The sequence below is a fragment of the Triticum urartu genome, chromosome 1A, assembly GCF_056163025.1.
Source record: "Triticum urartu cultivar PI428250 chromosome 1A, HENAU_Tu73, whole genome shotgun sequence".
In the NCBI taxonomy this organism is placed as follows: Eukaryota; Viridiplantae; Streptophyta; class Magnoliopsida; order Poales; family Poaceae; genus Triticum; species Triticum urartu.
The window spans coordinates 540247264-540257309 of NC_141873.1; positions in this window are offsets into that span (position 1 = coordinate 540247264).

Consider the following 10046-nt stretch of genomic DNA (forward strand, 5'->3'; position numbering starts at 1 on the left):
TGTACCTGTAGGAATAATGTCTGATTTTTGTAACATAGTGATCCTCGGCTTCCACGCCCAATAATGGCCGTCTTCCACGTGTTCAAACGAATGCGAAAAGCCGGGGTGTTCTTACATCCACACCCCTAGCCGTATAAACGAGCCGCCTATTTAACGGGATGGGGATTTAGGTTCAAACCACATCTTCTCCTCTCCGCGAGTTATCATTAGAGCGCTTCCAGCAAAGGTCCATTCCAACATGGCCAGCCGTCGCAGCTCCTCCCCTCGCCCCTCCGGTCCCAAACCCGGGGACTGGGAGAGTTGCACTGTCCCGCATAGCAAGTTAGCGTCACTTCAGGCCAAGGGATTTCTCCCTCAGGCGTACATGATCCCGGTCCGAGCCGGTCTCGCCACCTACAATGGCGGAAAACAAGCGGAGAGCACCCCCAATCCTTCTAAAGGAGAGCGGGTGTGCCTCGTCCCCTATCTAATAAGGGGACTGGGATTTCCAATTCATCCATTTCTCCGCGGGCTTCTGGAGTTCTACGGCCTCCAGCTGCACAATCTCACGCCCGCCTCCGTATTGCATATTGCGGGTTTCGTCGCCCTTTGCAAGCTATTTTTAGGCGTTGAGGGTCATTTCACGCTGTGGAAGAGGTTATTCTGCCTGGTGCCCCGTTCTCAAAAGGGGTCTATATACCAAGTGGGCGGAGCCGAAGTATGGCGCATCGCCGGGACCGGATACCTATCCGGAACCCCAAAGAAGGCGTCAGAGGACTGGCCTTCGGAATGGTTTTATATAGATGACGTCCCGCTACCGGACCCTATCCGGGTCGGTCTCCCTGAGTTCAACGGTGCTCCATTGAAGAAACGCTTGAGCTGGCGTCCGCAGAGCTCTCAGAGAGAAAGCGACAGAGACGTCCTTTACCTGATGGGCCGGATAAGACTGTTGGCTCATTCCGGACTAACCATGATTGGAGTCATGGCCGCATGCATTATGCGGGGGGTGCAGCCGCTTCAATATAGAGGCCACCCCATGTGGGATTTCAACGGGGAGGATGACGCCACACGTTACAGTCGTAAGGGGCCGGCCTCAGCTGCCGCCCTAGTAAAGATCTTATCCTCTTTGTACAAGGGAGAAAAGGAGGAATTCCTCCACGTCAATCTGCAGGCCGGATTTACTATGTACGATCCTCCAAGTTGGGTAAATGAATATTGCGCTTGCCCGTTTGTTTTGTACTCCCACGGTTAGATATGCAGTCTAACGACTTCAATGCAGGAACTGCGACAGGTGGTAAAGGATATAAACAGCCGCCCTCCACAGCCCGAGGACCCAGAACGGTCCCTCGATCCGGACTCCGAAGAGGATCCGGACATATCAGTGGAGCTTATCGACAGGGTGTTCCATCAGCTAAGCAAGGACAATACCTTGGTAGTCATCACGGCTGATTACCCAGGGTTAATCCCGGACTCCCAGGTGACAGAAACCGGAGTCTCATTCCCTTGAGAGAGATTCCATTCTCACGTATTCCGGTGTTTCTGACGACAACCGTGTTTTGCAGGGGAGATTTTCGAGGCGGGAGGCCGAACCTGCGGTGGCTAGCCAACGAGGGGCCGCAGGGCCCCGTGGGGCAAAAAGGAATGTAGTCCGGACTGAGATGCCGGCGCAAAGGTATAGCGCACCCTCTATTTCCCTGATGTTATTCTGTCAGGGCATATTAACGTTCGTGCTATCTTCAGAACGAAGAGACCTCGCCGGACTACATCCAGAGAGGTTGCCAATCGCGCCTCGACCAGCCAGGCTCCAACGTCTGGCCAGGAAGCGGAGGCGAGCACAAGGCGCGCACCGGACGCTCCTCCGACGGAGGATGCGGACAGGCTGTCTGCCACAAATTCTGAAGTGGAGAGTGCCATGAACCACAGGCGTCGCCGGACAGTTCTACGCGATGCTTGTTTCTTCCAAGAGGCTTTAGATGCCTTTAATTCGGGAGATGCGTACCTCCGTGCCGCTCAAAATGGTTTAGCCAGAGCCACGGAGCAGTATGTAAAAGACATACGGGTAAGAAAATTTTGGTCAAATATATATATATACCAGTAGCCCCCGAGACTTGAAACAGTTAGAGCAACTGATTTAAGGATCATTTAATATGCAGCTTCTTACAGAGAAGAATACCGTACTGTCCCAGGAGCTGGAAAAGTGCAAGGCCCAACTAGAGGCCGCACTAGCCGCAGCAGGGGAGCCCAAAGAGACCCCCTCAGGTAAGATACACTTCGAAAGATTAGTATTGTGCCATGTGGGTGCAAATCTGACAAATCATATTGCAGATGGCGCCGGACTAGATCCGGACAAGCAACAACTCTTACGCCGGCTAAAGGCCGGTGAGAGTATGTTGACAAAGGTGAGGCGAGAGAAGAATGATCTTCAGGATGCCAACACCAAGCTGGACGTCGAACTTAAAGATGTTCGTGGCCAGCTGTCGGACTCCACGAAGGAGAATCAGCGGCTTCGACGCGGCATTTTTAGTAAGTGCTTGAACGAACTTTGAAAAAAGAGTTCGGCGAGGAAGTCGACTAACAGAGTAATGTCTGTAGGTATGCTCACAGGTCGTCCTGCAGAGGAGATGCCCAGTTCTACGGGTGACTTTCTTCCCGAACTCATGCAACTGCACGAGCAAATTCGGCAGGCAATGCGAGGCGTTGCCCAAGCCTTATGGCCTGCCCACTCCATGCCCGAGGGCCTTGGAGAGCTTGCGGAGAAGCTGAAGGGAGCTCGGCGGCGCTTCCAGTTGTGGAAGATATCGGCCTGCCGACAAGGCGCTAGGGAGGCCTGGGCCATGGTGAAGACCCGTTTTACGAAGTCTGACCCAAACCACATGGCCGAGGTCGGACCAGTGGGGCCTGACGGGAAGGAGATCCCTGTAAGCTTAGTATACGGCCAAGTAGAGTTAGCCGCGAAGTATTCCCAGCAGGACTGTAAATTGGACAGCCTGTTAGATGGTATAGAAGAGGAATACAATCAGTCAGAATGACTATGTAATTTTGAATTGACATGTGTAATGCCCTCTAGCCGGATTGTAGATCGTTTGTCGTTGCCGACCTTTTCGCTTCAACCTCGGGACCTGACGGTCCGGAGTGTGTCCGAATACCATAGCGGTTATATAAGAACCGTGGTATGCGTGGAGACCAGTCGTAGGGGTCATTAGTGCTTTATCAGACAAGTGCCCTACTAGTTATGTTATATTACATGGTTAGTAAGAAACATCTTCCAGAGAGAATAGTTCCGTTAGGGGTTCCTTTCGCTGGGAGGCATTGCCCTAAAGTGCATGTACGGACTGCGTAAAAAGACGCAGAAAAAAGCATCTGGGGGCGCATAAAATGAGTAAAAAGATCATCTTTTATCTCACCGACCGAATATTCCCTTAAGAACGCTAGCTTTCGGCTTCACCCAGTCTGAGGTACACATCCGGCTGACCCGGCAGTAACAATCGCAGAGGTGCTCCCTTTACCGCCTAGCCGAACAATCGGGAACGTAGGGGTAAGCACAGGAGCCAGGCAACCTAGCTTGGCCAAAACTTAAGTCATATCGATGCATATAATGGTGAAGAAAAAGGTACATGCGGAAGTTTGACGCATGTGTTGGGCGTGAAGCCCGTATAAATAAGCTTCTGTTAAAGAAGCCCCCAGGTTTAATGAGCGCGAGTGGTGCGTCACTAGATGAGCCTTCAAGGGCTATAAAAGAAAAGAGGGGAAGGAGAGAAATGTAAGACAGAAAAATGCAAAAAAATGGACAGAGGAAGGAGACGAACACAGAGTCCGGCGCTAGGCATAGAATCTTCGGAGACGGGTGGCGTTCCACGGGTTCGGCTCGAGTCGGTTATCCGACGCATCTCGCAGGCGGTACGCCCCGCCAGTCAGGACTTGGTCAATTATGAATGGACCTTCCCACTTGGGCTTGAGTTTGTCCTTTTTCTTATCCGGCAGGCGTAGAACTAGTTCGCCAACATTGTAATTTTTGGCCCGTACTTCTCTGCTTTGATATCTTCGGGCCTGCTGTTGATAAAATGCGGAACGGGCTTTTGCCACGTCACGCTCCTCCTCCAGGGCGTCCAAGTTGTCCTGCCGATCGAGCTCGGCTTCTCTTTCTTCGTACATGCGCACTCTAGGTGAGTCATGAATTATGTCGCAGGGCAGAACTGCCTCTGCGCCGTACACCATAAAAAAATGGTGTGTATCCGGTGGTGCGATTTGGCGTGGCCCGCAGCCCCCATAGCACGGAGTCGAGCTCCTCTACCCAGTGCGTGTTAGATTCCTTGAGGGACCGCACCAGTCTGGTTTTAATGCCGCTCATGATAAGACCATTTGCACGTTCGACCTGGCCGTTGGTTTGTGGGTGATAGACGGAAGCATAATCGAGCTTGATGCCCATGTTTTTGCACGAGAGTTTTACCTCGTCGGCGGTAAAGTTTGTACTGTTATCGGTTATGATGCTGTGGGGGACGCCATAAGGGTGTACAACCCCGGATATGAAGTCTATCACAGGTCCGGATTCGGCCGTTTTAACAGGCTTGGCTTCTATCCATTTGGTGAATTTATCCACCATGACCAGTAAGTATTTTTTCCTATCGGTCCCACCTTTAAGGGGTCCGACCATGTCAAGCCCCCAGACCGCAAAAGGCCAGGTGATGGGTATAGTTTGGAGTGCGGTGGGTGGCATATGGCTTTGGTTGGCAAAAAGTTGGCAACCAGCGCATCGTTGGACTAGGTCCTGAGCGTTTGCCCGGGCCGTCGGCCAATAAAAGCCTATATGGAAAGCCTTGCTAACAAGGGACCGAGCAGCGGCGTGGTGACCACCGAGTCCGGCATGAATTTCAGCCAGAAGGTTCCACCCTTCCTCTTCGGAGATGCACCTTTGAAGGACTCCGGTAGTGATTTTCTTATAAAGCTCTCCCTCATGGACTCTATAGGCTTTAGATCGCCGCACTACGCAGCGGGCCTCGTTTTGGTCCTCCGGGAGTTCCTGCCTAGTAAGGTAGGCTAAGAATGGTTCTGTCCACGGGGCGATGACCACCATTATTACGTGGGCTCAAGGTGTAATTTCATTGGCAGAGCCTCCAATTGTGTCAGATTGTTCGGCGTCGAGTGGTGCGGCTGGGTCCGGGCTGTTATTTGCGGGTTCCCCCTCCCATGCTACGGATGGCTTGAACAATCTTTCCAAAAAGATGTTGGGGGGGGGACTGTATCGCGTCTTGCTCCGATGCGTGCCAGGACGTCCGCTGCTTGATTGTTTTCTCGGGCTATATGGTGAAACTCCAGCCCTTTGAACCGAGCTTACATTTTTAGGACGGCGTTGCGGTAAGCTGCCATTTTTGGGTCTTTGGCGTCGAAGTCTCCATTTATTTGGGATATTGCGAGGTTTGAATCCCCGCGTACCTCTAGGCGCTGGATACCCATGGATACTGCTATCCAGAGACCATGTAGGAGGGCCTCATATTCGGCTGCATTGTTGGAATCCGTGTACATGATCTGGAGCACATATTGGACTGTGTCTCCTGTGGGGGACGTCAGGACGACGCCAGCCCCCAGTCCGGCCAACATTTTGGAGCCGTCGAAATGCATAATCCAGTTTGAATATGTGCCGTACTCTTTAGGGAGCTCGGCCTCCGTCCATTCTACGACGAAGTCGGCCAAAACTTGCGATTTAATAGCTCGTTGTGGCTTATAGGTTATATCGAACGGGAGAAGCTCGATGGCCCATTTTGCAATCCGGCCCGTTGCATCACGGTTGTTGATAATATCGTTTAGTGGCACTTCCGAGGCTACTGTTATGGAACACTCTTGAAAGTAGTGTCGTAGCTTCCGGGATGCCATGAATACCGCGTATGCAATATTTTGATAGTGCGGGTACCGTGATTTGCATGGAGTGAGGACAGTGGATACGTAGTAGACCGGCCTTTGAAGGGGGAATTTGTGTCCATCCGTTTCCCGCTCGACAACGAGCACTGCGCTGACAACTTGATGTGTTGCTGCAATGTACAATAACATTGGTTCGCCGGTGTTCGGCGCGGCCAGGACTGGATTTGTTGCCAATATGGCTTTTATTTCATCAAGTCCGGCCGTGGCGGCCTCCGTCCACTCGAAGTGTTCGGTGCGCCGAAGGAGGCGATAGAGGGGTAGTGCCTTTTCTCCCAAGTGGGAGATGAAGCGGCGTAAAGCTGCCACGCATCCGGTTAATTTTTGTATTTGTTTGAGGTCCTTTGGGATATCCAATTGTGGCAAAGCTCAGATCTTTGCTGGATTTGCTTCAATTCCTCTACCGGATACAATGAAGCCCAAGAGCTTTCCGGCTGGAACACCGAAGACGCATTTTTCTGGGTTGAGCTTGATGTCATATTTTCGGAGGTTATCGAATGTAAGCCTCAAGTCGTCTACTAGAGATTTGACATGTCTTGATTTGACGACCACATCATCCACATACGCCTCCACTGTTTTGCCGATCTGATTTGCCAGACATGTCTGGATCATGCGCTGATATGTTGTGCCGGCGTTTTTTTAGCCCGAAGGGCATTGTGTTGAAGCAGAATGGGCCGTATGATGTGATGAATGCTGTTGCAGCTTGGTCTGATTCTGCCATCTTGATTTGATGGTAACCGGAGTATGCGTCGAGGAAACACAACAAATCGTGTCCTGCGGTGGCATCGATAATTTGGTCGATGCGGGGGAGGGGGAAGGGATCCTTTGGGCAAGCCTTGTTAAGGTCTTTAAAGTCGACACACAGGCGCCAGGATTTGTCCTTCTTTGGTACCATCATCAGGTTTGCTAGCCAGTCCGGATGTTTTATGTCTCTGATGAATCCGGCCTCCAATAGCTTGGCTAGCTCCTCTCCCATAGCCTGTCTCTTGGGTTTGGAAAAACGCCGAAGGGCTTGTTTGATAGGTTTAAATCCTTTTAGGATATTTAAGCTGTGTTCGGCCAGCCTGCGTGGGATCCCTGGCATGTCTGAAGGGTGCCAGGCGAAGATGGCCCAGTTCTCTCGTAGGAACTCTCGTAGTGCAGCGTCTGCATCAGGGTTCAGTCGTGCCCCGATTGAAGCTGTTTTATTGGGGTCCGTTGGATGGACCTGGAATTTGACTATTTCATCGGCTGGCTTGAAGGATGTGGATTTGGATCTCTTATCGAGTATCACATCATCCCTGTTAACCGTGGAGCGCAGCGCGGTCAGTTCCTCGGCCACTAAGGCTTCGGATAGCGCCTCAAGGGCTAATGCGGCCTTCTTGTTTTCGGCGCGGAGTGCTATGTCCAGATCACTAGCTAGAGTGATAGTTCCATTCGGCCCGGGCATTTTAAGCTTCATGTACCCGTAATGGGGTATTGCTTGGAAGATTGTGAATGCTTCCCGCCCTAGTAAAGCGTGATATCCGCTCTTAAACGGGGCCACCTGGAACGTGACTTCTTCGGACCTGTAATTATCCAGCGTGCCGAACACCACATCTAGTGTGATTTTTCCTGTGCAGCGCGCTTCCCGACTGGGGATTATTCCTCTAAAGGTTGTGCTGCTTCGCTCGACGCGATTCCAGTCTATTTCCATTTTTTGAAGGGTTTCCTCATAAATGAGGTTCAGTCCGCTGCCTCCATCCATGAGCACCTTGGTGAGGCAAAAGCCGTCCACTATGGGACTGAGGACCAATGCGGCTGGTGCTCGGGCTGTTCGGAATCTAGGTTCATCACTTGCGTTGAAGGTAATGGCAGTGTCGCTCCATGGATTTATTGTTGCAACTTGATAGACTTCGGCGAGGCTGCGGAGTGTTCTTTTTCACACATTGTTTAATGCGAAACTCTCGAAGACTGTGAGAGCGGTACTGCTGTCCTCGGGCTGGCTTTCTGCGGCCTCCAGAATTAAGAGGTCCTTGCCAATTTTGGCCACCTGCCGGAGTATCCAACATGCTCTAAGGCTGTGAGTTGGTGTGGCGTCCTCTGTACTGTGAATTCTACAGGGTCCATCAAGCCATCTTTCCAGTACGGTTCCATGCCCTGTAGAGGGTTTTGGCTTTTTGGTGTTTATCCCGGGTGTCCTATGATGATGCACCCTCTTAGTTCGGACGGGATTACTATTCAAGGCCGGATTATCCCAAAACTTTATTTCGGTTTTCCGGGCGCTTTCCATCGCACAGTATTTTTGTACTATGGACGCCAAATCAGCAAAGCGTGTAATATCACGACGACTTACGGCGTTAAGGATTCCCTCGTCCGTGCAATTACTACAGAAAATTGAGATTGCGTCTCCCTCGCGGCAATCCTTTATCCTGTTCATGACTAGGAGGAATCTGGCCCAGTAATGATGTACTGTTTCCTCGGGCCTCTGCCTGATTTGGGAGAGATCGCTTATGTTCGGGTGGGCGGGTGTCGTTGAATCTGAAACCTCACCCAATCCAAGATTCGGAGGCCGGAGAGTTTCCGAACTCTGAAGTTCGGATTCTTGGATGTTGTCCAACGAATCTAGCCCGTTGCCTGATCCTAAGCTTAGGTCTTGAGTTACATCCTCCTCTCCGCGGGTATCCGGCTTGGAGGAGTTAGGAATTCGGACGTAGCTAGTCCTTAAAATAGATGAAGGGTCGCCGCACTGTGCCTCTACCACGGCAACATGGTGGGTGACTTGGGGAGAGTTAATTTCTCTTACATCGGGTTTAAGCCCAACCTGGTCGTAATCCGTAGTGACCCCCAGGGCGGCGATGCGATCCAAGAGCTCGTTTACGGAAGAGAGCTCCATTGGATCTAGCTGCTCGACGAGCTCCGAGCTGACGTGTAGGTTGCTTTTGATGACCCGAGAGGTCACCGTCGGCGCAACAGCCGAACAGGCGGTCATGAGGAAACCACCTAGCCGGAGGGTTTGGCCGACAGCCAGGGCTCCCTTAGCAACAGCGCCATCTTTAAAGATGGGAGGAGGCATCCTTCCTGATTATGACGGCACAGAGGAACCCTCAATGAAAGCACCAATGTCAGTGTCAAAACCAGCGGATCTCGGGTAGGGGGTCCCGAACTGTGCGTCTAGGCCGGATGGTAACAGGAGGCAGGGAACACTTTGTTTTACCCAGGTTCGGGCCCTCTCGATGGAGGTAATACCCTACTCCTGCTTGATTAATATTGATTATATGGGTAGTACAAGAGTAGATCTACCACGAGATCAAGGAGGCTAAACCCTAGAAGCTAGCCTATGGTATGATTGTTGTGTATGGAGTTGATTACCTACGGACTACAACCCTCCGGTTTATATAGACACCGGATAGGGTTAGGGTTACATAAAGTCGGTTACAATGGTAGGAGATCTTGAATATCCGCATCGCCAAGCTTGCCTTCCACGCCAAGGAAAGTCCCATCCGGACACGGGACGAAGTCTTCAATCTTGTATCTTCATAGTCCAGGAGTCCGGCTGAAGGTATAGTCCGGTTACCCGAACACCCCCTAATCCAGGACTCCCTCAATACCGATGACAAAGGGAACAACGTATGTTGTTATGCGGTCTGACCGATTAAGATCTTCGTAGAATATGTATGAGCATCCGGGTTCCGCTATTGGTTATTGACCGGAGATGTGTCTCGGTCATGTCTACATAGTTATCGAACCCGTAGGGTCTGCACGCTTAAAGTTCGGTGACGATCGTAATTAGGGTTTTTGTGTTTTGATGTACCGAAGGTTGTTCGGAGTCCCGGATGTGATCAGGGACATGACGAGGAGTCTCTAAATGGTCGAGACATAAAGATTGATATATTGGAAGCCTATATTTGGATATCGGAAATGTTTCGGGTGAAATCGGGATTTTACCGGAGTACCGGGGGTTACCGGAACCCCCCCGGGGGGTTAATGGGCCTACATGGGCCCTAAGGGAGAAGAGGAGGGCCGGCCGCACGCCCCCTCCCCCTAGTCTGAATAGGACGAGGAAGGGGGGGCGCCCCCCTTTCCTCTTTCCCCCTTCCCCTTTCCTTCTCCAACAAGGCAAGAGGGGGGAGTCCTACTCCCGGTGGGAGTAGGACTCCTCCAGGCGCACCCCTAGGGGCCGGCCGCACCTCCCCCTC